Genomic DNA, 26,720 nt, shown 5'->3' with positions numbered 1-26,720 from the left:
GTGGTCCAATGCCCATGAATTCACTTGGTGGCCATCTCTATTACATCACCTTCATTGACGATTTCTCAAGGAAGACATGGATATATTATTTGAAGCACAAAGATGAGGCCTTTGAAATGTTCAAGGAGTTCAAGGATTTGGTTGAAAATCATACAGGGAAGAAAATAAAGATCTTCAGGTCCGACAATGGTGGGGAATACATCTCAAATGAATTCACAAACTTTTACAAGAAGGAAGGAATCAAGAAGGAGACTATTGTGCCCTACAATCTCAAACAAAATGGAGTGGCTGAGAGAAAGAACAAGTCCATTATGGAAGTTTCCCGAGCCATGATCCATGATCAAAAGATGCCTAAGTTCCTTTGGGCTGAAGCAACAAACACAATGGCATATGTTCAAAACAGGGTGCCTCATAAAACTTTGGACAACAAGACTGTTGATTTGTGTAGCTTAGGAGGTACTCCAAACCCTAGGCCACCATAAGGGTCACTTGTGGGCTTGGAACCCAAGTATGGGGTTTTGCACCAAATCGTGTTTTGGGCATTTCCATGGGCACATTTCTACATGTGATGGAATGAGATGATAGAGGGAGAAAAGGAGAATCCAACGCTTCGAGAAATGTTGAATTCCGAGTAGTAGAAGTGAAGATATGAATTTTTGAAGTTGACAATTAATTATGGACAGTCAAGTCATGGGGCTTGGTCCAAGAGACATGCCTCTTCACTAATTCGAGTAGCCCTCCTTTAAGTGTATAAAGAGGAGGTGAATTGATTCATTTATGATCATCCAATGTGCATCCATTCATAGGAAATACACATATGAGATAGCTGTGTTAGCTAAGGGAGCATAAGAGGCTTGTTTGGGACTGTGTTTGGGTTAGTTTGTCCCTCACAAGGCGGAAGTTTCAATAGCAAGCAACCACATTAATAAAGGACTGTTTCAGGTGGTGTTTTGGCAAGATTTTGAGGATGATTTCCTTCTCATAATAGGTTGCAGCCCTAACTGTGATTTGAAGGCATGCCGCAGGCCTAGATGACCCTAAACAAGGGCTGTGTGCATCACAAATTGGCCACAGAAATTGTTCAGGGAGAAGGACAGGTTGTGATGCATGGTGGAGGGATAGAAAGAGCCTAGAACAATGATTAAGGGTGGGAAGACTTAGTTGAAAGGAGGCCGCAGTCAAAACAAAGGGTTGGAAGGTGGAAAGAGGGTTGTAGCAGCTTGACTACAAGCCCTAACCAGAATACCAGACTTGTAGAGATAACACTAGTCCTTGGGAATGTAGTATGTGATCAATTGTTGGTGTATTTGTGTTGAATTGGGTGCAAGTGGATCAATTTTACGAGCAACTTGTAGGAGCCGTGTGTTGGGGTTGTCTTGAGCAATAAGAAACCCCAACTAGGAGAAGGTTTCACAGTGTATGTATTGGGCATCATACGCTTCTTGGAGGGAAATGTGTTGATAGCCCAAAGTAGCCCTAGATGAGTCATATTGAAGTGCCAAAGAGGAGTTGAAGGTTGGGTGAAGTTTGGTCTGAAGTGCAACACCTTGATGGAAAAAGGTAACTGCTAGCCTGACAGTTTGGAGCTTGGGAATTAGGCCTACCCAAAGAGAATATTGGATCAACCCCTGTACATGCTACAGAAGTGACTTGCAACAGTGTTAGGTGGAAGCCCTCCTGGAGTCTCAATGTGTTGTCCTTTGAAGGACTAAGGGGCAGCTAGTGAGCAGTACAGGTGCGAAGGGCTGCTAGGACAAGATACGACATCGAGTCTGCGCAACATGTTTGTCATTGTATCTTGTATACCATAAACTGTTGTATTATTCAAATTTGGTTTAATATAATGAAGTTTGGGGTTGTACATATTGTACAATTTTATTAAAAATTGTGTATACTGTTACATATGTGATTTGCTGCTTTATATTTCCGCTGTCTAAAGTAGTTTATGGTTGAGATTCTTGATTTGGTAGCGCTAGTTATTTTAAGGCTCTAACTTGTTCAGAAATCTAGGGCATGAATAGTTAAAATATTTCTCTGCTTGATAATTGCTTATGATATACTTTTACTTCTTAGCTTATAATCTTTTCTTCGTTATGTTATTATTGTGTTCTTTTCATCAAGAAAATTACCAATATGCACAATGAAAGACAAGTGATACAGTATGTAGGCTTGTCAGCCAGGGCCAAAACCTCTCACCTCTTGAGAGGAAAACCGGATCAAAATTCATCTTCTAGATCTTCAATTGATGAGTAGCAAGACCATGACAAAGAACCTTGAATCTAGTATCCTCCCAAGAACCTTTTCACTATCCTTGATGCTTTGCCTCTTCTCTTCGACTTCCTTATTGATATCAAACTACTCTCCTCGACTCCTTCTAGAGAAACTCAGTCTCTATCCTTCACACTACTTCTTCTCAACTTCTCCTAGAGAATATTGGTCTCTAGGATTTCACTGGTCTCCTCTAGAGAAACTCGGTCTCTAGATCTCTACCTTGGTTACCCAGAATAAGTGCCCCAGAAGAAACCCTTTCTTCGTTGACCCCAGAATAAACCTCCTTTGCTACCCCAGAAGAAACCTCCTTCGCTACCCCAGAAGAAACCTTCTTTGCTGCTCCAGAAGAAACCTTCTTTGCTTCCCCGAAAGAAACTCTTTCTTCACTGATCTAGAAGAATCTTTCTTCACTATGCCCAGAAGAAACCATTTTATCCTACCTTCACACTTCTCTTTGCAACCCCTTCTTTGCACTCCTTATTCACCCTTTCTTCGCACTTATTCTTGACCGAAAGCTTGTCAAGTTGCTTTCTCTAAGTGAGACCAAGTGCGGCTTATATATACACCTTTCATCATGTCCTTTAGGACGACATGCTCACTTGTGGTTAGGCTGACTTCTTCTAGCATATTCTTCCATCATTGTAGGCCGACTTGAAGAGGATAAGTGATAAGGTCTTGGAGGATACTTTACATAGACAATTTGGCCTTTTAAAAAGTGTAACATGACTTCATTACATGACAATGACTAACATTTTATGACTAGATGACAAATAAATCCTAAAGACTCTCAATGGGAGTCTTGACTCAAAAATAAAATCTCTTGCTCATGAAACCCATGAAGCAAGTCAATATAATAATTTTATTTTTCTTCTTTACATCTCATTACATAAAATCATAATTACATGTCATTATGAAGACCGAACCTAGTTACACTTTTCAACACTCCCTCTTAACTAGGGAGGTATTCATAATGGTACATGGACTTTCTCAATCTGAATAATTTCTCATTAGAAGAATTTGGATTGGTAACTCATTTGTATAGCATCATATCAACCAACATTGTTACATAGCAAGGCCTTGACTAGCAAATCCTTATCTCCACAAGGTCTGAGCTCAATGCTGGCGAGACTAATGATTTATAGACACCCTCATCATTGTCTCTCTCGGAACATCCCTACCCGGGTACTCAGGGTGTGTTCCATGAGGACTATTCTTATCTTGGACTCCCCATCCCTCAAATAATATCGGCCCTCCACAAATACTCTTTCTATTGGATGCCCTATCTCATCCTCAAAGAGCATTGGAAGCCAAATGATTACCCAATTCTCCATTCTATCTTCCCAGGTGAAGGCTATAATGACATGTCTATCTCTCCCTTCATATAGGGAGGATATATTCCAATAAAGGAATGTACTCATTCCTACCAAAAATGAATGTACCTAAGCTCCCCCTTGGCTTAGGAATTTCCAAGTTTCTTCCAAGTAAGAAACTTCTTTTCAGGATCCCTCTTAATTGGGGACCTACAGAAGTGCCTTATGTGGAAAAACATGATGCCTGAAGAACTCCTCTCTTCTTTGATGTCATCAATTTATTTTGTCATGGAGTCTTCATCTTTTGGGGACTTATTCATAGGGCACATACCGTCCATCACTTTCATCTATGAGTTAGTCATGTCCTCATTTTATCAGAAAGTGATCCATCAGCTTTTCATCTGGATTTGCTTTATGTCATTTTTCTTTCATGCCATGTTTTTCGGAAGGATCTTACATCCCTAGATATGGTCCTCTTGGATGTCATCCACAAATATTCCCTTTGGCAGTCTTACATAATCCCACCCTGATATTAGTTAAAAAATAAGAGATGAACACTTAAATCAAAATTACCTTTGTGATGGTCTTTCATCATGACATCTTCCTGTAGGTATCAACATCTTGCATGCAAATTGACACATTTCCCAAAGATATCCATTGTCACAAGTCTCCATTTTTCCGACTCCTACCAGAGTCTTCATATCTTTCTGGGAGATATTATAGTTAATTCTTCTTGGACTTCGGATGTTGAGTGCCTTCTACCTTTGTTGCATATTTTACGATCTCTTCCTTTCTTTTCACACACTTCATTTCTAGGAGCTTCTAATCAGAGTTCCTCATTTATAGTCAGCTTTCCTCATTATTCATATGAGAACATATTATGTTGATTTCATCTAGTATGACTTATGCTTTTATGCAATCTTTCGGAGGAGGAGATCCCTTCTTCTTTTGATCATGTTTCCAAAGATGGAAATAGTGATCCATATTATCTGCAACCATATGACATGATTTTTCATAATATCCTACGTAAGTACATACCTCAACTTTTCTTTCAGTCTTCCAAACTTCCTGTAGCAACTTCATTTGAATGAAAGAACTTCAGCTTTTAGACCTGATTTCTTGCTATGTCATCATACCATTATCTCTTGAATCCCACGAGTTGGAATTCTTGATGAAACTCTTGCTTCCTTTCTAAATCAGTGAATCCTTTAATAAGGATTCCATCAGAGAAACTTTAGGATCTTTCATATCCTCACCCGACAGATTATTATTTATTGACTAATGTATGATGATCCCAGTCGATGATGACCTCTACTTATTTCTATAAGTATCACCATACGTTTCAATGAGGTTTCCAAGAGCTCTCATTCTTTGTAAATAATAGAATTTATTCCAGACATTCTTTCTACTTCCCATGTCACGAGATCTTGCTTCTAATGCTTCTATCACGATGCAATTTTCTAATCTGATGCATACTATCTTATTTACATTGATTCCTATATATAAATTACAAGTAGAAAGTACCTTCTTAGTGAAGAAGATCATCTCAGTCATAGTAGAGATATTTTTGCTTCTTCCTTCTTAAGCTTCTTTGTCTCAGGTTCTTTCACTTCCTTAGTAATATGGGCTTCTTTCCCGTCCATCTTGCATTTAGGACAATCTTTTCTATAGTGCCCAAGTTTCTGACAACCATAGCATCTTTCCTTACCCATGTTCTTCCTTTTCTTTGGAGGATCAAACTTTCCAAATTTTCCTTTTATCTTTGTCACTGATTTATCCCTTCTATATGATCTTTTGTTACTTTCTTTCTTCAACCTGTCTTCTTCTGCCTTGCAGAGAGACCATAGTTTTATGAATGGGATAAATTCCTCTTCCCTAGTAGATATGAGGCTACCTTGTTCATCAATCAGTGCATTTAGAATAACGATGATTATTTCGTTATCAGATACCATCTCTCCTAAATCTTGCAATTGACCTTTTATTTGAGATGCTTTTGAGAGGCATGATGATATCCATTCATCCTTTGACATCTTCAATTTATATAGATAACATCTAAGTGACATGATCTTTTCTATCATGCTTTCAGAGAAAAGTTCTACCAGCTTATCATATATTTCTTTAGATGTCTCTAGCTCGGCTACATAGGATATGGCAGGACCTTTAATGGATTCTTTAAGAATATTTTGAGCCTTGAGATCCCTTTCCATGTATTCAGATAATTCTTGTTCTTCGGATGGCTTGGAGACATTTCCATAGAAATGATCAATGACTCCGTTTACTTCTGAGGATTATGTATATCCTTCTTTTCCATGCAAGGAAGTTTGATATCCCAACCAACTTATGGTTCTCCTTGAAACATGAAGTCATTTTTACTAGACTAGATTTATAAAAGGGTACTTACTTGTGAAGATAGAATCTTCAACTTGATGACAAACTTGTTGCTTTAGATGATCCTTTTTAAATTAGATCCTTTCTTCAATAGAGATAAGATTGCCTTTCGATATAACCTTCCTTAGATTTGAATAGTTATGATCTCTGAGGTGCTTCTAGGGTTTCCATCTTTCTTCCTCCTTCCTTCTTGAAGATAATTTCAAGACTCTTTTCTTACAGTATATTTCTTCAATTTAGGGTTTTTGTAGATATTAATTTTTGATACGATCCTTCTTTGAAAATTTATTCTTCATTTTTCAACTTGCTTTGAATGCCCCTTCTTGACTTCGGCATCTAAGCTCTGAAACCATGTTGAGAAATCTAGGGCATGAATAGTTAAAATATTTCTCTGCTTGATAATTGCTTGTGATATACTTTTACTTCTTAGCTTATAGTATTTTATTCGTTATGTTATTATTGTGTTCTTTTGATCAAGACAATTACCAATATGCACAATGAAAGACAAGCGATACAATATGTAGGCTTGTCATCCAGGGCCAAAACCTCTCACCTCTTGAGAGGAAAAACTGATCAAAATTCTTCTTCTATATCTTCAATTGATGAGTACCAAGACCATGTCAAATACCCTTGACTCTAGTATCCTCCCAAGAACCTTGTCACTATCCTTGATTCTCTACCTCTTCTCTTCGACTTCCTTATTGATCTCGAACTTCTCTCCTCGACTCCTTCTAGAGAAACTCAATCTCTATCCTTCACACTACTTCTTCTCGACTTCTCCTATAGAATCTTGGTCTTTAGACTTTCACTGGTCTCCTCTAGAGAAAATAGGTCTCTAGATATCTACCTCGGTTACCCAGAACAAGTTCCCCAGAAGAAACCCTTTCTTCATTGACCCCAGAAGAAACCTCCTTCGCTACCCTAGAATAAACCTTCTTTGTTGCTCCAGAAGAAACCTTCTTTGCTCCCCCAGAAGAAAATATTTCTTTGCTGATCCATAAGAATCTCTCTTTGCTATGCCCAAAAGAAACCTTTTTATCCTACCTTCTCACTCCTCTTTGCAGGCCCTTCTTCACACTCCTTCTTCACCCTTTCTTCGCACTTCTTCTTGACCAAAATATTGTCGAGTTGCTTGCTCTAATTGAGGCTGAGTGTGGCTTATATATACACCTTTCACCATGTCCTTTAGGTCGACATGATCACTTGTGGTTAGGCCAAATTATTCTAACATATTCTTCCATCGTTGTAGGCCGACTTGAAGAGGATAAGTGATAAGGTCTTGGAGAATACTTTACATAGAAAAATTTGACCTTTTACAATGTGTAACATGACTTCATTATATGACAATGACTCTAATATTTTATGACTAGATGAAAAATAAATCCTAAAGACTTTCAATGGGAGTCTTCACTCAAAAATAAAATCTCTTGCTCATGAAACCCATGAAGCAAGTCAATATAATAATCTATTTTTCTTCTTTACATCTCATTACATAAATCATAATTACATGTCATTATGAAGACCGAACCTAGTTACACTTTTCAACATAACCTAGACCTAAGGTCATGGAAATTCAATAAAGCCCCCAAGGAAGTATTCACATGTGTCAAGCCCAATATAAATCATCTCCAAATTTTTGGCTGCCCCGTATATTTCCATGTACCGAAGGACAAAATAAAAAAATTGGAAGCCACTGGTAGAAAATGTACGTTTGTTGGATATTGTGAAGATATATATATTCTTAATCAAAGAAAGGTTGAAATTGATGTAACATTCGATGAATATGCTTCCCTTGAAAAAACAAGGGACCTTCCTTCGCCTCCTCCTCCTGAGAAGAAGAGTGATGATGTGGATATTCTATAAGGTCCATCCATACCTGAATTCGAGAGAGATATTTTTGATGATCCCATGGAGCCTATGGACCCCTTGGATCCTCCTTCATGTGGTCTACATACCAAAAAGAGGCCACTAGGGTCAAGGACACACTTCAAGATACCGAGAAACATGCTGCTATCGTGGAACATTTAGAGAGAGAAAGAAGCCATGCAGGTACCAAGCATATGTTGTAGCTATGATAAATATGATTCAAGTTGAGCCTCATACCTTTGGAGAATCCATGAAGGAACAAGTATAGAAGGATGTTAAGGATGAATAATACAAATCTGTTATGAAAAATGATGTATGGAATGTTGTGCCAGGACCAAAGGGAAGGTCAATGGTGACCTCCAAATAGCTCTACAAAATCAAGCATGGGGTTGATGAAGTATTAAAAAATACAAGGCAAGGTTCGTAGCCCGTGGATTCTCCCAAAATGAGGGAGAATATTACAATGGTATATTTTCTCTTGTGGCCCGATATACAACCATTCATTCGATAATAGCCCTTGCTGCAAGTCAAGGATGTACTCTTCATCAAATGGATGTGAAGATTTCTTTCATACATGGTTTACTTCAAGAAGAAGTGTATGTTGAACAAACTACAAGACTTGAAGTTCATGAAAGGAAGACCCATGTATTCCAATTGAAGAAATCTCTCTATGGATTGAAGCAAGCCCCTCGTGCTTGGTATGCTCGCATCGACAATTACTTGATGAAGATGGGATTTACAAGGATCAATGTTGATCCAAACTTGTACTTCAAAATGATCCAAGGTATGCCTCTCATTTTGGTATTATATGTTGATGACTTATTGTTGACAGGTGCAGACCCTCTCATTCTAGAATGTAAGAGGGAGTTGGATTCCAAATTCAAAATGAAAGATCTTGGTTTGATGCACTATTTTCTGGGACTTGAGGTTTAGCAAAGATTGGGTGAGATTTTCCTTTCACAAGGAAAATATGTTGTGAAACTGCTAGAGAGATTTGGCATGGTTGAGTGCAAGTCCTTACCTACACCTATGGAGATGAATTTCAAGAAGTTATGTGGAGAGGCTGTCGGACCGAACCTAGCAAACCCTTATGAGTATAGACAATTGGTTGGTGCTCTGATGTTCCTTGTGAACACTTGCCCTAACATATTCTTTGTAGTTAGCACTTTGAGCCAATTTATGACCGAGCCTCACCATGTCCATTGGGGCACTGCCAAGCATGTATTGAGATACCTACGTGGGACTATTAAGCTTGTATTGAGATATGTTGCTGGAGACATTAGACTACCTGGATATACATATGCAGATTGGGCTGGTAGTGTTGTTGATAGGAAGAGTACTTCCAAATGTTGTTTTAGTCTAGAATTCACCATAATATCGTGGATGAGCAGGAAGAAAAGCCCTTAACACTGCCGAGGTCAAGTATATTGCAACCAAATTGGCGAGTTGTGAAGTAGTTTGGTTAAGGAAGCTCTTTGGAAAGCTATTTGAGCAGGTCCTGGACACAATAATCCTCTATTGCAACAACAAGAGTGGGATTTGTTTCTCAGAGAATCCTATGTTCCATGACAAGTCCAAGCATATAGAGATCATATATCATTGAATCTGAGGCATGATTCAGAGCGGAGCCGTGAGACTCCATATTTTGATAGATGAGCAGATAATTGATATCCTCACTAAGGTTTTGTTAAAAGGTAAGTTATTGGTATTTAGAGAGAAGATTGGACTGGTTCAGCTGACCCTTTCAAATAAGGGTCTTGGATGATCAAGAACACTGAGCAATTCTCTTCCCCCCTAGTTGAGCTCCCAGAGTGAGGAATGGATCTATAGGGCTCCTAGGGATGAGAAACCTTTGACCGATAGGATGTTGAGACCTAAGATCTCCCATAGTCAGAGTATGCCATAGTTAGCGTCCTTCCCACTCTGTGGGATAACCTCCCCATATGGCCAATGGGATGAGGGACTTGGGACTAAAGTGTGATTCCTACCCCTTTTAGCAGGTGGATCTCGCCCAAGTTGGTGGATGAAAGTGTTCTACCATCTAACTCTTTAGGGTTAAGATGGATGATCAGGGAAAATAGGGTAGAGTGTTATCCTTACCTCTGGCAAGTTGATCTCACCTATTGTCAGGGAGTTTGGGATAGAGTGTGATCCCTACGGATTGGGGTAGGTTGATCTCGCCCATTATCTTTAGTTCCGGGGGGTAGCTATGGCTCCTCGATGATGATAATGATGATTCTAGGTGGTAGAAAAATCTCCCGATGGTGATAGATAAGGGTGGTAGTTGGAGCTCTCCTACACCATTTCTTCTTCTTTAGATTCAAGAGTGTTCAACATGAGATGAGCAGAGATGTACATGACATGATGACGAGATACATATGATGATCACATGATTTGGTTGGACTTTCTCCCAAGCTGAGAGGGAGTGTTAATTTGGAAAATCAATGAAAAATTCCAACCATTTCATTAAATTCCTCTTTCCAAGAGGACCAAAATTGACTTTTGAAGCACTCAATTCAGATAAGGGAAAGTGGATTTTTGAAGTCAAGCCCACAAGTACAAAATTGTCAAGGTCGACCTTGGGTCAAATGGCACCTCTCAAGGACAAGATGGAACCCCTCAAGTTTCATATAAAATACAAGTGACCTCATGGCTCATTTGGACATCATCAACAAAACAATTTCTCCTCTCTCCTTCATTTATTGGTTCGTAGAGGTCCGAGGAAACCTATTCTTCTTCACACATGCGAGGGTTTGGAGGCATCTTTGATTTCTCTCTTTGGAATCTTTGACTTTCACTGCTTGGGAATTTGGTTTGGCTTGATTTTCTTGGGTTTTGGATTTGATTAAGGAGGCCAAATTCAGTGAGGAAGGAAGGAATAAATTCTAAAGCAGCTAGACCACCTTTGACCAACGTTGACTTTTCTGCAATTGAAGTTCGACCACAGATTTGACCGCAGAACATAATTGTACTTTTCTCTCTTCATTGACCATGTTTGATCAAAGTTTTTGGAGCTGTTTTGATTGATCCTTGACTAGCAAAAGAGGTCACATTGTCTGGGCTTTGGCTGAATTAAATTGAAGCAGATTTTACCATGAATTGGTTGTTATTGACCTGACCAGTTAGGGAAGTCAACGATTGTTAACTTTTTGCATATTCAGTGGTTACCTAGATTTGACTCTTCCTCATCATTTTGACATTGATATTGATTGGATATTGGATATTGGTTTTGGATATTAGCTAGTGAAAGTTTGACTTTGAATCTTAGATGATGTATTCTCTCTGTTGAACATTTGAAGACAATCTAATAGAAGAAGATTTGCAAAGGGTTCCCCCCCCTAGTGGGGTTTTTCCTTGGCCATTAACCAAATATTGTGCCTCTTGTCTCTTGGTTGTCTTTCATTGTGCATTTATATAATTTTTCTATCCACTATTTCTCTACTGTCATTGGCTAATTGAAGAAGTGAAATTGTTAAATTGGATGCTATTGGATATTGTTGAAGTAATAGTTGTAGCATAAAAAAATTGATGAAAAATTAACACTTCTCCAAGTACCAAGTCGGCCCTTATTGAAGTCCTTCTCTGATTTTGCACCAACTACCTACAAACTACAACTTCAATATTGCAACTTGTCTTGCAACTTCAACTTGTAATTTCGGCCTTTTACTTCCCCAGAAACCCTAGTCCTACTTCCTCCTGAGAACTTCCTAGAGCAAGACAACTCCTCCCAAGGTCAACGAGGTTAAGGTAGGGTATTCTTCCTTCCAACTACAAGATTACGCACTTTTTCATACTACAATTTGAACTTGAAACTTCAACCTCCTTCTACAACACCAGAAACCCTAAAACTTTGCACGCGTGAAAGAGATTGAGCCCAAAAACAAGATTTTTCATCCTCCTTGCTTCTCCTAGACCTTCTTCTTTTTCTAGCTTCCCAGGTACATATCAAATTATTTCTTGAGATATCGAACTTCTTGAGTGAGTGAGTGGTAAATGAGGTTGAATTTATTCTTTATATAACCTTTCCAAGGGTTCAAACTCCCTCCTTTAGGTCGACTTGTAACTTCGAGCGCCGACTTGTACTTTTGGAATTTCCAGGACTTTCTACACTAAAAAATAATTCTTTTTACAATTACATTTTTCCTGGAAGGGTCTTATAAACATGATGTTGACTTATTTGAATCATGACAATAAATCCTAAGACCTAACAAACCCTGGAAGCACGAAGAACATGATTTTATCTAGAAGACCGCCAATAATGAGCATGAAACTCATGCTTTAATAATAATAAAATTTTCTTTTCTTCTCTTGTTTTTTACATAGAATACATATTGAAATGAGTACAAAAACAATTACAAACACTGAAACTAGTTACATTTCCAACAATATTTTGATCTCAATGTGCTTTGACTTGTCATGAAACACCAGATTCTTTGAAATCTTAAAAAAAAATTGATTATCAAAATATATCAAGGTAGTCTTTAGTGCCCAATCATATAGCCCTACAAATAGATTCTAAAGCCACATTGATTCCTAACTTTCACCATTGGATGTGATATAGTTCGCTTTTGTTCTACTGAGTGTGACAAAAATCTACTTCTTGCTAAACTAGGATATCATAACTGATCCCAAGTTGAAGCAACACCCCACAATGCTCTTTCTATCCACTACACTCCCAACCAAATCAAAATCAAAATATCCCTGCAGCCTCACTTCAACACCTAAGACATATGTTATACCATATCCAAATTTACCACGTAGATACCTCAACACATGCTTCACTGCAACTCAATGTACATGCCACGAATCAACCATAAACTGACTCAGGGTGTTCACTGCAAAGAAAATATCTGGCCTGGTGTTAACCAGGACATCAAGGATCCAATCAACTACTTGTACATAGTGGGATCTGTTATCACCCCAAGAAACTCTCCTAGGTTGTAGCTCGGAGATGCCTGGGAACATACAAATTCAACTTATTATTGCAAATGGATGAATGGAGAGAATGATGCTTGTTCAAGCTAGATAACCACTTCTACTTCGCTTAACTCCAGACATGCGTGAACACCCCCACACTACAAGGCTTTAGACCACCAATTACTCACAATTTAAGGATTGGTTGAATATGGAGAATACTGACCACACCAGCAGATGCACAAGACCATGTGATGGCCGGTTGCAACCAGTAAACAAGTCTGCAAATCTAATTCCGTATGCACAGACAAGATGATAGCTCTTTGGCACTAGGTGAAAAGAAACCTGAATAACTCATTCACTGATACATAGAAGATTTTAACACAGAGATAGGATGACACCTTCTCTAATGCTAAACATCAAGAGCTCAGAAATACAACATATCATGCACATCTTGGAACAGAAGAAGAGTGGAAAGTGAGCAATTAACAACAAAAGAAGCTTGTATTAGCTGAAAATGAAGACGAGATGCTGCAAGTATCAAAATAGTTACAGTCTCCAGAAGTTGAACCTTACATCAAAACATCAACCATCAACCCTGATTACATCTTGTTTCTGGGTATATATAGAGTTTCAATACAAAGGCACTCGGCCATTCTAAGTATGGAGGGGTCATAATTGACCACCAACCGCATTTAGTTGCCTGATGGAGCTTCTGAGTGCGTTTTCTTGCTTTAGTGGATGAATCTGATCTTTTCCGGTGCTCTGCCGTCCTCTTGGGCAAGTGGAGTGTCGTATAGGATGAAATTCCATAACTGTTAAATGCAGTTATTTGCTCGAGCTCTGTCCTTTTCCTTCTCGGCCATACTGTCTATTGAATGCAGTTGTTGAGGAGAAAATGCACCGGGTACTGGTAGACTGGTCACCTTCGTCCTTCGGGTGCACGGAACGGTCAAGGGGCGTGGACTGCCTGGCGAATAGACGGGTCGAATGAAAGAGGAAGATTAGCTGTCGGATCAAGAGGATAGACGGTGGGGATGAATCAACGGGGATATCGGAGGAGGCGAGAGTGGGATGATCGTGGGCCGTTGGATCTCAGGAGGCAGATCCAACGATCATCGGGCAGCGGAGGCGCGCGGTGATTAACGGGCAAGAACGAGGGACCGGGTGGTAAGCGGTATTGATCGCATCAGCGTGGGGGGGTTGGGCGGTAACGGACGATGGCGCGCAATCCCACTCAGCGCGTGACGCGTGGCGGCAGAGGAGAGAGGAAACCACTCTCCATCGCGTGTTAACGTGCCGTTAATTTATGGTCGCGGGGAGAGCAGACGTCGTCCGATCGTGGCGGAGATGATCGGATGGTGGGTTTTTGATCGTGCGGGTTTTCCGTCAGATGTGATGGGGAACCGTTGGATCAAAGGTGGTGGAGATCAACAACTGAGGTTACGACGGTGAGATTTTGTGAAGGCGCGTAGTCATATGGGTGCACGTTTATGGGGTATGGGTTTTAGCACTCGGGGCTTAAGAGTAAGAGACTTTTATATGATTTTTTAACAAAAAGCACGGGAAACGGAGATGAAGGGAGGGTTAGAGAGGTAAAGGGAGAAGGTGAGGGCGACCATTATAAACCTTCTTCGAGCACAACCAAGGACCAAGCTTATTTTTGATCCTCAAATATCAACAATATGTAGCAGAGCTAACAGGATCCACCAAATCAGAATCTAAAGTGGAATCATTGAGCTTCTTCAAATTTGTCACCATAGTTGTATCCATGGACTTATAGTCCATCATACTGAATCTCTTCATGATCTAAACTGTGTACTTCCCTTTCCCAAGGAGGATCTCACCTGACCTCTGTCACACCTCTAATCCCAAGTAATAATGCATCAATCCAAGATCCTTCATCTTGAACTTCGAAGCAAACTACCTCTTGCACCCAACAATGAGCCTCTCTGACCCAATAAGGAACAAATCATCAACATACAACACCAAGATCAATGGATCACCATCAAAAACCATGAAGTAAAGGTCAGGATTCACATCATTCTTGGTGAAGCCCAAACTCATTAAGTATCCATTAATACTTGAATACCATGCACTGGGAGCTTGCTTGAGTCTGTACAAAGCTTCTTCAATCTACAAACATGGGACTCCTTCCCATGTACCACAAATCCCCAAGGTTGCTCTATGTACACTTCCTCCTCAATCACACCATTGAGGAAAGCGGTCTTTACATCCATCTAATGTAACCTACAACCCATAATCGAAGCAAGAGAAACAATAGTCATGATGGAAGTGTACTTGGTGATTAGAGCAAAAGTATCCTCATAGTCCTCTTGGGGAACCCTCTCACCACAAAACTCGCTTTTTACTTCTCGATACTTCCATCTGTTTCATGATTGATCTTATTGGTCCACTTGGAATTCACTACTGACTTCCCCCCTGGTTTGGAAACTATTTCTCAGACGTCATTCTTCATGATGGAGTGATACTCCTCCATCATGGAACTGCCAACTCCCTTTTGATCCTTGCCTCCTTGCAAAAATAATCGAAGACCTTGATGTTGAAATTATGTAGCCACAGTCAATATTTAAGTCAACAAAGTCAAAAAGAAATAAAATATTATTTTACTGTTCATGTTGGCCCCACATCTTGAAGGGGTTTGACCCCTGGTCAAAACCCACATGGTTTGACAACTATATATGGACATTTGGACCTCCTCATTTGGCATCTCATCAACTGAGATTTGTCTAAGAATAAGACTTCTATTCACATGTGCGAAGGAGAAGAAAGACACTTGAAGTTGACCAATGAATTTTGATCAACATTATATCAGTTTGACCAGCATTGACTTGGCATTTTCAGGGTTATTTGACTTGGATTCTTTCACTGGTTATTGGATTGAATAGTTTGGTTATCTTTCACTGATCATTAACATAATATTTGGGAAGAAATATGGATGTTGACTGGATATTTTTAACCAAGGTTGATTGTAGGTCAACTCTAATAGTTTGACCAAATTTTCTAAGGAAGTTGCAGGGCTGAAATTTGACCTCTTTGACTACAGTTGACTAGGAGAAGCTAAGGCCAAAATTTGGTCGGTTGACTAGACTTGACTAGCTAAACAAAAGTCTGATTTTTCTCTCGTTTGACCATGTTTGACTTGGAAATTAGTGCGGTTAATTTGACTATGTTTTGGCTGGAAAAATTCAGATGCACATTCGATTGAATTGGACAATTTCTCATAAGAAAATATTACTGGTTTTTTCCCTGGTTTGGGTTTTCTCATGATACATTTTTTCTTCTTTTGTGCATCATTGATTGTGATATCTACTACCCTACTCTATTTATGATTGAAATTTTCTAAACTGTAATTTCTTAATGATATGGAATGTGCTAAAGATATAATTGTATCATTGGAAGTAGTTATCTGGCTGGAAAATTGTGTTTATCTTAATTTCACTTAAAATCAACATGGAATTAGAGCTTTGGTGAAGGAAAAAGGGCATTGAGATCACTCTTGAAGAAATCTACTTCTGAAATTTGATTGTTTGACCAGGTCTATGAAAATGTGTTCCTATACCCAGACTGAAAACAAGTTGGAAGGCACTACAAACTTTAGGGCATGGAAGACATAGATTGATCTTATTCTTGTAGAGAATGATGTTTTGGAGCATGTGAAAGGTAGGGTTAATGAACCACAAGATAATGAAGAAAAAACAAGGTACAAGAAGAATGAATTCACAACAATGGGGATTATTGTTAAATCTATCAGAGATCATCTAATTCCATATGTTTTAGGTTTGGAGTCTTCAAATAAGATGTATGATGCCCTAGTGGGATTGTATACCATCAACAACATTGGTTAGAAAATGAGTTTGAATAATCAACTTCGTGACGTCCAAATGAAAAAGGTTGATACCGTGGCTTCATATTTCATGAGGATATCTCAAACGAGAGATCAACTTCAAGATATTGATGAATTTATTTATGATACAAAACTTGTGACTGCAGCTCTTAACGATTTTCTTGACTCATGGGATTTGTCTGCGCCTAGTATTTGTGGCAGAAAGGATATTCCAAGTTTTTAGGATCCATGGACCTCATGTACTCAAGAGGAATCTAGACTTGTATCAAAGGGGAAGATTCCAAGACCTCAAGTTGGTGATTCTCAAACATTTTCAGGCCACTTTAAGAATGGCAAAGGAAGGAGAAATTTTGGAAGGTTTCAAAGGAATGCAAGAACAAGACCCGCTTCAGCAAGAAGACCTACTCCCTTTCGAGGAAAGAAGGATATGTCAAAGGTTCAATGTTTTCATTTCCATGAGTATGGCCACTATCAAGACAAATGTTTTGAAGGAAATAATAATAATAGGAAGAGGAGGGGCAAGAAACATGCCTCAACTATAGAATTTGATGATGGCCATAATAAGAAATCAAAAAATGAAAATTCTAATGATGATAATTATTTCTTCTTTTCTGCTCTTACAGGTTCTATTGTAGATAACATTAACATTTGGCTGATGGATAGTGGTGCTTCCAGGCATATCATAGGAAATCGTGAAAGTCTCACAAATTTGGTGGAAAAGAAGGCTACACAAAAGGTGGAGCTTGGTGACAATGGAAAATATGCAGTCAAAGGCATTGGCTCAACATCCTTCTAGCTGGAATTAAGAGGTAACATTTTTATTAATGATATATGTACTTGGTCTTAAGAAGAATTTTATTTCCACCTCATCTTTAGAAGATAGGGGATATAAAGTTGTTTTTTTTTATGGACAAGTCCTAGTATGGAAGAAAGGCTCAAGTATAGATTCTGCTAAAGCGATTGGTGTTCAATAAGGAGATCTATATAGACTTCTGGGATGATCAATTCAAGCATTGATACATAATAACACTGATCTATGTGAATTATGGCACCAAAGATATGCTCATATTCACTATAACGATTTACCTAGATCTACCTATGTTCTTATGGGGAGAAGCATCCAAGACAATGATCTATGTTTAAAACATAAGTCCTAATTGGATTTTGGGGAACAAGACTCCTGAAAAAGTCTTCACAGGTGAGAAACCCAAGGTTGGACATTTGGGATTTGGTTGTCCTGTTTACATTCATGTACCCAAGGATAAGAGGACCAAGTTGGAGCCTTCTGTGATGAGGGGAACTTTTGTTGGATACAATAAGTCATCAAAAGCCTACAAAATTTATGTTCCAGGACAACAACAAGTGGAGATTAGCCGAGATGTTACTTTTGATGAGGATGTTTCTTTCTGGAAGTCCAAAGAATATGACATAGATACTAGTGACGAGGAGCATGAGGCTCCCAAGGATGTGGGTTTAGGACCTGTGGAACATACCTTAGATCAACAAGAAGAGCCAGAAGGGTGAAATTAATCTATGGAGCCACCTAGGGTAATTGTTCCAGAGATCAAGAAGAGGTCGCCATGGCTTTGAAGTACATTGCAGGAAGCAGAGGGACATGCCGCTCCCCATGGGACTTTCAGAGAATCTAAATGTGTTAAGAGATACTTACGATATGCAACATTGATGAGTAAGATCATTGAGTTCGAGCCATCCAACTATGAAGAAGCAATATGTCAACAAGTTTAGAAAGATGCCATGTTAGAAGAGTACTAATCTATTATGAAGAATGATGTATGGGAAATCATGCCAAGAGTTGATGGTAAGTAAGTGGTGACTTCCAAGTGGATATACAAGATTAAGCATGCAATTAATGTTGAAAATTGACAGTTGAGGGAGAAATTCTCTCCTTGGAGAATCTCTGCAAGCCCTAAGGAGACCCCTCTTCCACTTGGAAAAAATTAAATTTGCACATGGAATTTTTATTATTATTAATGTTGGTTGGGGTCAACTCAAATTTGTCAAGTTTTCCTAGAGGATAAATTCAGCCTCCTAACCCACATATAAATACACCTAAGTTGACATCACTTAGAGGCATCACATCACACATCATTCATTCATCAATTGGTTCGATCTCTTCTGAAAATTGCAGGGTCGAGTTCACACATGCGAAGGAGGAGAGGCTACTTTGATTTGACCGAGTTTGACTTTTGTTTTGGGACTGTTTTGACTTGCGTTGACTTCATGTGACTTGGGATAGTTTGACCAAATTTTGAACTATTCGTGGAGGCCGAATTCAAGGAGACCCTGACAGAAATTCTGGGCATGCGTTGACCATCTTTGACCACAGATCTAAATCTAGGGTTTTGACAATGACCAAATTTGAAGGTAGATTTAAGGACTATTTTAATTGGGTTTGACTAAGCAAGAGATGACAAATTGTTTGCTACTTTGAATGAAATTTTCTAAGCACTTTGGACAGTTGATTTTAACTGGGCCAAAAATTGTAGGACTGGTGCTTTGACCAAATTTGACTTTTATGCTCATGTTTGATTGATTATTGGATTGTTGACTTGGATAGTCAAGGCTTTCACCTGTGACTTGTTGTTGGATGTACTTGGACTATGTATCTCTGGTAAACATTTGATGAACATATAATAGAAGAAGAATCTGGTTGGGTTTTCCCCCTTTTTGGGGTTTTTCCTTGGTATTTGACCTAAATATCCATGTCCCATTGATCTTGACTGTCTTCTATTGTGCATATTGTTTTTTGTTTTATCTACAATTTCTTATTGTAATTGGGTGATTGAAAATAAATTGGAAAACCGATTGCTACCAAAAGAAGAAATTGTTTAAGTGATTGTTACAACATAGAACATTGTGAAAAATTAACATGGAATTAGACCTAAGGTGAAGACAAGCCCAAGGAGACAAGAGAAATCACCCTTGAATACATCTTATCCACTGTTGAAGGCCATTTGACTAAGTCGTCTACCTCATACTTCAAGATTGAGGAGAAGTTGAAAGACTCATCCAACTTTGCTCCATGGAGGGCTAGGTTGGATATGACCTTGGAAGAGAATGATGTTATGGAATATGTTGAAGGAAAGGTACTCGAGCCTCCAGAGAGTGCAACTGTTGTTGCCGAGTCCAAGTACAAGAAAGGTGAGATCAAAGCTAAGAAAATCATTATTGATTATCAAGATCATTTGATCACTTATGTTTCAAAATTGAATAAGTCCAAAGAAATGTATGATACACTGATTGGAATGTATGAAGTTATCAAATTGAGCCAAATTCTCGCTTTGAAGAATCAACTCAAGGACAACAAGATGAACAAAGGTGAGAGAATTTAAGCATGCTTCATGAGGATATCTCAACTCAAGGATCAAATTTTGACTGTTGGTAAGATTGTATCTGATAGAGAGTTGGTGTTGATTTCCCTTGGAGGTCTTCCTATGATATGGGAGACATTTATTACAACCATTAGCAACAATGACAAGTTTCCCTCATTTGATGAGCTATTAGGAAAGTGCACTCAAGAGGGGTCTAGGATGATCTCTAGAGGAAGAATTTAAAATAATGAAGAGGGAGAACCTACTACATTCTCTGCCCAAACCAAGAAGAAGAAAGAAAGAGGAGGACCATCTAATTCAAGAAATCTTGGTCCAACATTCAAGAACTCCAATAGAAGATCTAAATGGGACATATCAAAATTTCAATGTTTCAAATGCCACAAGTATGCTCATTATGCGTGTGAGTGTCCGTGAATGCTCCAAGGTTCGACAACAACAAACATGGCTATAATAACATGTCTAACAATAGAAGACAAAGAGAAGCTCCTGCTGCTCGTGAAGAAGGTCATTGTCCTCAAAAGAGATCAAGAAATCCAAGGTATGATAATAATGTAGTTGAAACTCAATCTGAGTAGTTTCTTGTTTCTTCTCTTTCTAGTTCCTCTCCTCTAGATTCTTTTGATAGTTGGTTGGTAGATAGTGGGGCTTCTAGACATTTCATTGGCTATAGAGAAGTCCTCTCAAACCTGGTTGAGAGGGAGTATGATTTGAAGATAATACTTGGAGATAATTCTATATATCTTGTGAAGGGGTTCATATCTATTTCTTTTCATTTGAATTATGGTCAAATTATACATCTACATGATGTCCTATATGTGTCGGGATTGAAGAAGAACCTTGTCTCAATTTCTGCCATGGAAGACAAGGGTTTCAAGGTTGCATTTATTAATGGTAACGTACTTGCTTGGCCAAGGAGAACTAGCATGAGATATGCCTTCACACTTGGGACTAGAAATGGAGGCCTATATAAAGTTTGTGGGAGCCCTATCCGAGCCTTGGTTCATGATACTTCTCATCAATGTGAGTTGTGGCACTGAAGATTCACTCACCTTCACTATGAAGCCTTGCCTAAGGTGAGAAAGATGGTTTTTGGAATGCCAAAGATTCGAGTAAATCATAATGGAGTTTGTTAGGGATGTGCAAGTGGAAATCATGTGAAGGGACCATTCCATTCAAGTAGAAGTAGGACCAATAGAATACTTCAACTTATACATTTTGATCTGTGTAGACCTCTCTTGGTGGCTACCTATACTGTATATGTTGGAAATATTGAGAGGGGGGGTGAATCAATATTTCCTTTCAATTGTTACTTTTACCAGTTAGATCACTTATATTTAGAACAAAAAATGAACAAGAAGAATAAATTATTTTATTAATTTCTTCTTTACAATAAATCAAGTACAATATATGTAGGGCTCCAACCCTAGATGAAGACATCGATCTTCAATCTCCCAGGCTCCAACTTGTATTTTCCAAGCACCGACTTGGACTTCCATGGCTCCAACCTTGTCCATTTTGAGGCACCAAACTCAAGGGCTCCAACCCTATATCTGGTTCAAGTCGACCTAGTTTCTTGAGGACTCCAATCCTCTAGGGTTCCAACCTTATCCTCCAAGGCACCAACCTTGTCTTTTCAAGGCTCCAACCCTCCCTTTACTTCATCAAGATGTATTTGGTTATACTTCAAGGCTCCCAATGTCTTCTTCAACGATCCCTTACAATCTTCGCTTAGTTTTCACTTTAGTCTCCACGTCACATCATCAATGACAACCTTGTTCTCTTAGAAGGTGTCACCACTGCTCTTCATCGTACCCAAACAAAATTCTCCAAGGTTATTCCATGAGGGCCTTCAATAATGCATCATGATCTCCAAGGATGTCTCCAAGATCAACTTTTATTATGCTTCCAATTCCCTTCAATTGGTCTTCAATGACAACTGCAAAGTACTCTCCAAGATCTACAAGGTTCCAAAATAGTCTTCAAGATTTTTCCTCAACAACAAGATCTGTCCACTTCAAGTCTACTTCAATGATGATTAAGTGTGCTCCAAAAATACTCAAGAGGCAGCTCCAAGATGTCTATAGAATGCTAAAAAAGGTTGTCTAAAAAAAAAACTTCTCCAAACTATGCATAGTATGCTGCTATAGGACTGCTCATAAATGATGCTCCAAGATCTTCAAAAACAATGCTCCTTCAACCTTGTTCAAACTAAATTTTATCACTGTTCAAGCCTTAACAAGTGACTATTCTCAAGACTCCAAGTAGCCACACACGAATTGCCCAAGTCCAATTTTTGATGCTTCTATAATAACTTCAAAGTATAAGACTGAAGTTAAGTCTAAGCTCCATCATCAATAGTCCGAGATACTGTCACAGGTTTTTGGATATAATCACAACACTTTCCTCAAGTTTAGATTCGAACTACAACAAGTCTGAGCCTTCTTTGCAACTATTATTCCATAGATCTGAGTTGGAACAACAAGTCTGAGCTGTAGTGATAATTGTTAGTCTGGGTCCTAGACTTGTGGCTGTCCTACCTAGTCCGAGCTTTAATTTGTTGTAGGTCCGAATGATCCAAACTGTTATATGTTCAAGCTCTACACATAGATTCGAAGACTTCCAAGTCTGCAATCTGAGCTTCACTACAGGTGACACTTCAGGTCATTGTTCTAGTTCCTTCACAGGTGAATGTGCTATATAATCCAAGCCTTCAATCAGTTGTAGATCCGAATTTATAGGAGATATCTTAAATGCCCAAACAATGATTAAAAATCCTCCTCGGTCTCCTTGTTGTCTCACTTTGAATTCCTATGATTTTCACCGAAAATCTTCTCTGAAATGCTCACCGAATTGCTGGCTAGAATGATAAGTTTAGACGTCAATATATACTAGTTTGTCCTCCAACGAAGAGACATGTCTCTTGAAGTAAGCCGACATGAGTAGGCCAAGGTGTAGGTCGGCTCATAAATAATTATATTTTTCATAGCTTAAATTCATATATGGCAGATAACTTTATTGTGTATGGCAGACAACCTTAACTTCTTTTCAAAGGGATTGCCATGATAGTAATATAATCAATTATAGCACTAAGGTTATATGAATGTTTAGCACATCATGTGTATTTCATTAGAGCATCAAATTTTATATGGTCTGCCATGTGATGTATGCATTACATCTGTTTGCCATGTGAAAGATGGACCATATAAAACACCATGCAAAAAGACTTGTCTGCCATGTGACTGCTATATCTCATCGAAAGTCTTGTTTGCGATGCACAAGGCCTTGTTTGCCATTGTATCCCATCTGCCATGTACATGCTGCAATTATACATTGTCTGCCATGTATGGTCATAGGGAACAAGTATGTCATGTTATATGGTAATGGTAAGGTTCATAACTATATGATGTTTTCGTAGGTGTTTGGGAATTAAGAGTTTATTTTAATAGAGTATTTATTTTTATATAATAAAGGCATCATAAAAAAGGTTTTCCATTTTATGGATAAAGGTATATTTGATAGGATTTGGGTATTCATGTATATATGGTGTGTATGCTTCAATAAGGCTAGGATATTAAAAGGGACTTGCATTAATATTTTAATGCCTAAAGATTCATCTAGGATTTGGGTATTCATGTATATATGGTGTGTATGCTTCAATAAGGCTAGGATATTATATGGGACTTGCATTAATATTTTAATGCCTAAAGATTCATCTATGTAGGGTTTTATTCATTTGAAAATACATAGTAGAACTAGGGTTTCATTAGGATATGTAAAAGGATTAGGATAGGGTTTTATATGAAAGGTCTTCACACTTGGAACTTCTTCAATAGTTTGGATATGATTAGGATTAGTGTTTGCTTCAACTAGGGTTAGAGCATTATGTAAAGCTAGGATTTCCCTAGGGTTAGGGCAACATCACGCATCACAAGAATATTTTCCATCTCATCAATGCCATATTGACATCAATGACAACTTGAACTAACAATATAATCTTTGTGGATGAATTCTCTTGCAAGAAATGGATTTTATTCTTGAAGAAGAAGGACCAAGAATTTGACATGTTCAAGGACTTCAAGGCATTGGTGGAAAATCAAACTGGAAAGAAGATCAAAATCTTGAGGACTGATAATGGAGGATAAATTAGAATTCACTTCAAATGAATTCATTAACTTTTGCAAGAAAACATGAATCAAGAAGGAGACAATCATATCTTATAACCCCGAACAAAATGGTGTAGCTGAAAGGAAGAACAAGACTATCATGGAAACAACTAGGGCCATGTTGCACAATCAAAACCTGCCAAAGTTTCTATGGGGAGAAGCTACTAACATTGTTGTCTATGTTCAAAATAGAACTCCTCATCAAGCCTTAAGCGACAAGACTCTTGAAGAAGCTTTCACAGGTGTAAAGCCTAGAGTTGGACACTTAAGGATCTTTGGTTGCCCCGTCTACTTTCATGTGCCAAAGGAGAAGAGGACCAAGCTTGAAGCTTCAAGAAAGAAATGTACTTTTTTTGGTTATTGTGAAAATTATAAAGCTTATAGAATATATGTACCTGGTCAAAGGAATATAGAGTTTAGCAAGATGCGACATTTGATGAAGATACTGCTCTTTGGAAAGCAAGGGACACTCCTCCCCCTACCAATGTTGAGAAAAAGGATGACACCATGGATGCACAAGAAGAGCCTCCTATGCTTGAGCCTAAGCCCGATCTTGTTGGTGATCCCATGGAACCCATGGATCCCTTGGATCCCCCTTTCTATGATCCTCCATCTATTAGAAAGAGACCATTATGGCTTTGTTGACACCTTAGAGGATGCTGAGAGACATGCTGCTGCAAGAGGAACCTTTTGAGAAAGAAAGAAGCCATGCTGATATAAGGGATATGTTGTAGTTATGAGCAACATTATCAAGGTTGAATTGTGCACTTTTGAAGAAGCAATGAAATAAAAAGTATGGAAGGATGTTATGGCCGAAGAATATGAGTCCATCACGAAGAATGATGTGTGGGAAGTGGTTCCAAGACTTGAAGGTAAGTCTGTTGTGACTTCTAAATGGATACACAAGATTAAGCATGGTGTGGATGGAAGTATTGAGAAGTACAAAGTGAGATTTTTGGCTAGAGGTTTCTCCCATAAAGAGGGAGAAGTCTATGATGAGAATTTTGCACCTTTTGCCTGATATACTACCATATGATCTAATGTTTCTCTTGTTGCTAGCCAAGGATGGACACTTCATCAGATGTATGTGAAGACTGCATTTCTACATGTCATTCTCGAGGAAGAGGTATACTTGGAGAAACCACAGGGCTTTGAGGAACATGATAGGAAGGCTCATGTGTGCAAGTTGAAGAAAGTTCTTAATGGATTGAAGCAAGCCCCTCGGGCTTGGTATGCCCGCATTGATAGCTATTTGAAGAAGCTTGGATTTACGAGAAGAAATGTTGATCCAAATCTCCACATTAAATTATTCCAAAGTATGCCTTTGATTATGGTATTATATGATGATGATTTACTTTTGACGACTCGGGCACCTCTTATTCTCCAATATAAGAGGGAGCTAACCTCTGAGTTTGAGATGAAATACCTTGGTTTGATGCGCTAATTCCCGGGCTTAGAGGTGTGTCAAAGAATTGGTGATATTTTTTCTTTTTCAAGGGAAATATGTTGTCAAGATATTGGAAAGATTTGGAATGGTGGTATGCAAGTCCATGGCACACTGATGAGAAGTTATGTGGTGAAGTTGCAGGATATTATTTGGAAAATCCTTCTAAGTACCAACAGTTGATTGGGGCACTGATGTTCTTGGTGAACACTAGAACAAACATATGTTTTGTTGTCAACACCCTGAGTCAATTTATGGTGGAGCCACTACATGCACACTGGGTTGTTGCTAAGCATGTGCTGAGACACTTGCATATGATTATTAATCATGGATTGAGATACACTCCCAGAGACGTGAGACTTCATGGATACACTGATGTTGATTAGGATGGAAATGTTATTAACAAGAAGAGCACATATAGGTGTTGCTTTATCTTTGGGTCTGCCATGATACCTTGGATGAGCAAGAAGTAGAAGTATGTTTCCCTTAGCAAGATTGAGGTTGAGTACATTGCTGCTAACATGGAAAGTTGTGAGGCAATATGGTTGAGGAAGCTCTTTAGAGAGCTGTTTGAGCAGGTATTGGATACGACTATGATATATTGCAACAACAAGAGTGAGATCTGACATTTAAAGAATCCCGTGTTCCACAATAGGTCCAAGCACATTGAGATCATATATCACCATATCCGAGATATGGTGCGAAGAGGAGTTGTAAGACTCCATCACATTTCAACTGATGAGAAAATAGCCAATATTCTCACCAAGCCTTTACTGAAAGGGAAGTTCTTGGTCTTTAGAGAGCAACTTGGACTAGTGGATGTGACCCTTCCAGGAATTGGTCATAGCTAATTGAGAACACTGAGCTATGCTTTTCCCCCTTGTCTTTGACTTCCATTAATTTGGGGGGGAATGGAGCTAGAGAGATCTTGGGGTTGAGGGTGTTAGGGTGTGTCTGATCATTGCCATGTGCGGTAAGTTGTATATATTCCCGAGGCATATCTTATCCTTTCCACTTATGGAAAGTTGTATATGTTGCCTACTGTCAAGTCCGAGACTTGACCGAGTATACTTTAGTGTGCATCCTGCCCACAAGCTGGGCTTGTCGGGATTGCCACCCATTTGGCGAATGAGTGAGGAGATT

This window comes from Pinus tabuliformis, chromosome 2_2, assembly GCF_031772625.1.
Source record: "Pinus tabuliformis cultivar Carrire ecotype Pingquan chromosome 2_2, CPIR1, whole genome shotgun sequence".
NCBI lineage: Eukaryota > Viridiplantae > Streptophyta > Pinopsida > Pinales > Pinaceae > Pinus > Pinus tabuliformis.
This window is presented reverse-complemented; position numbering follows the sequence as displayed.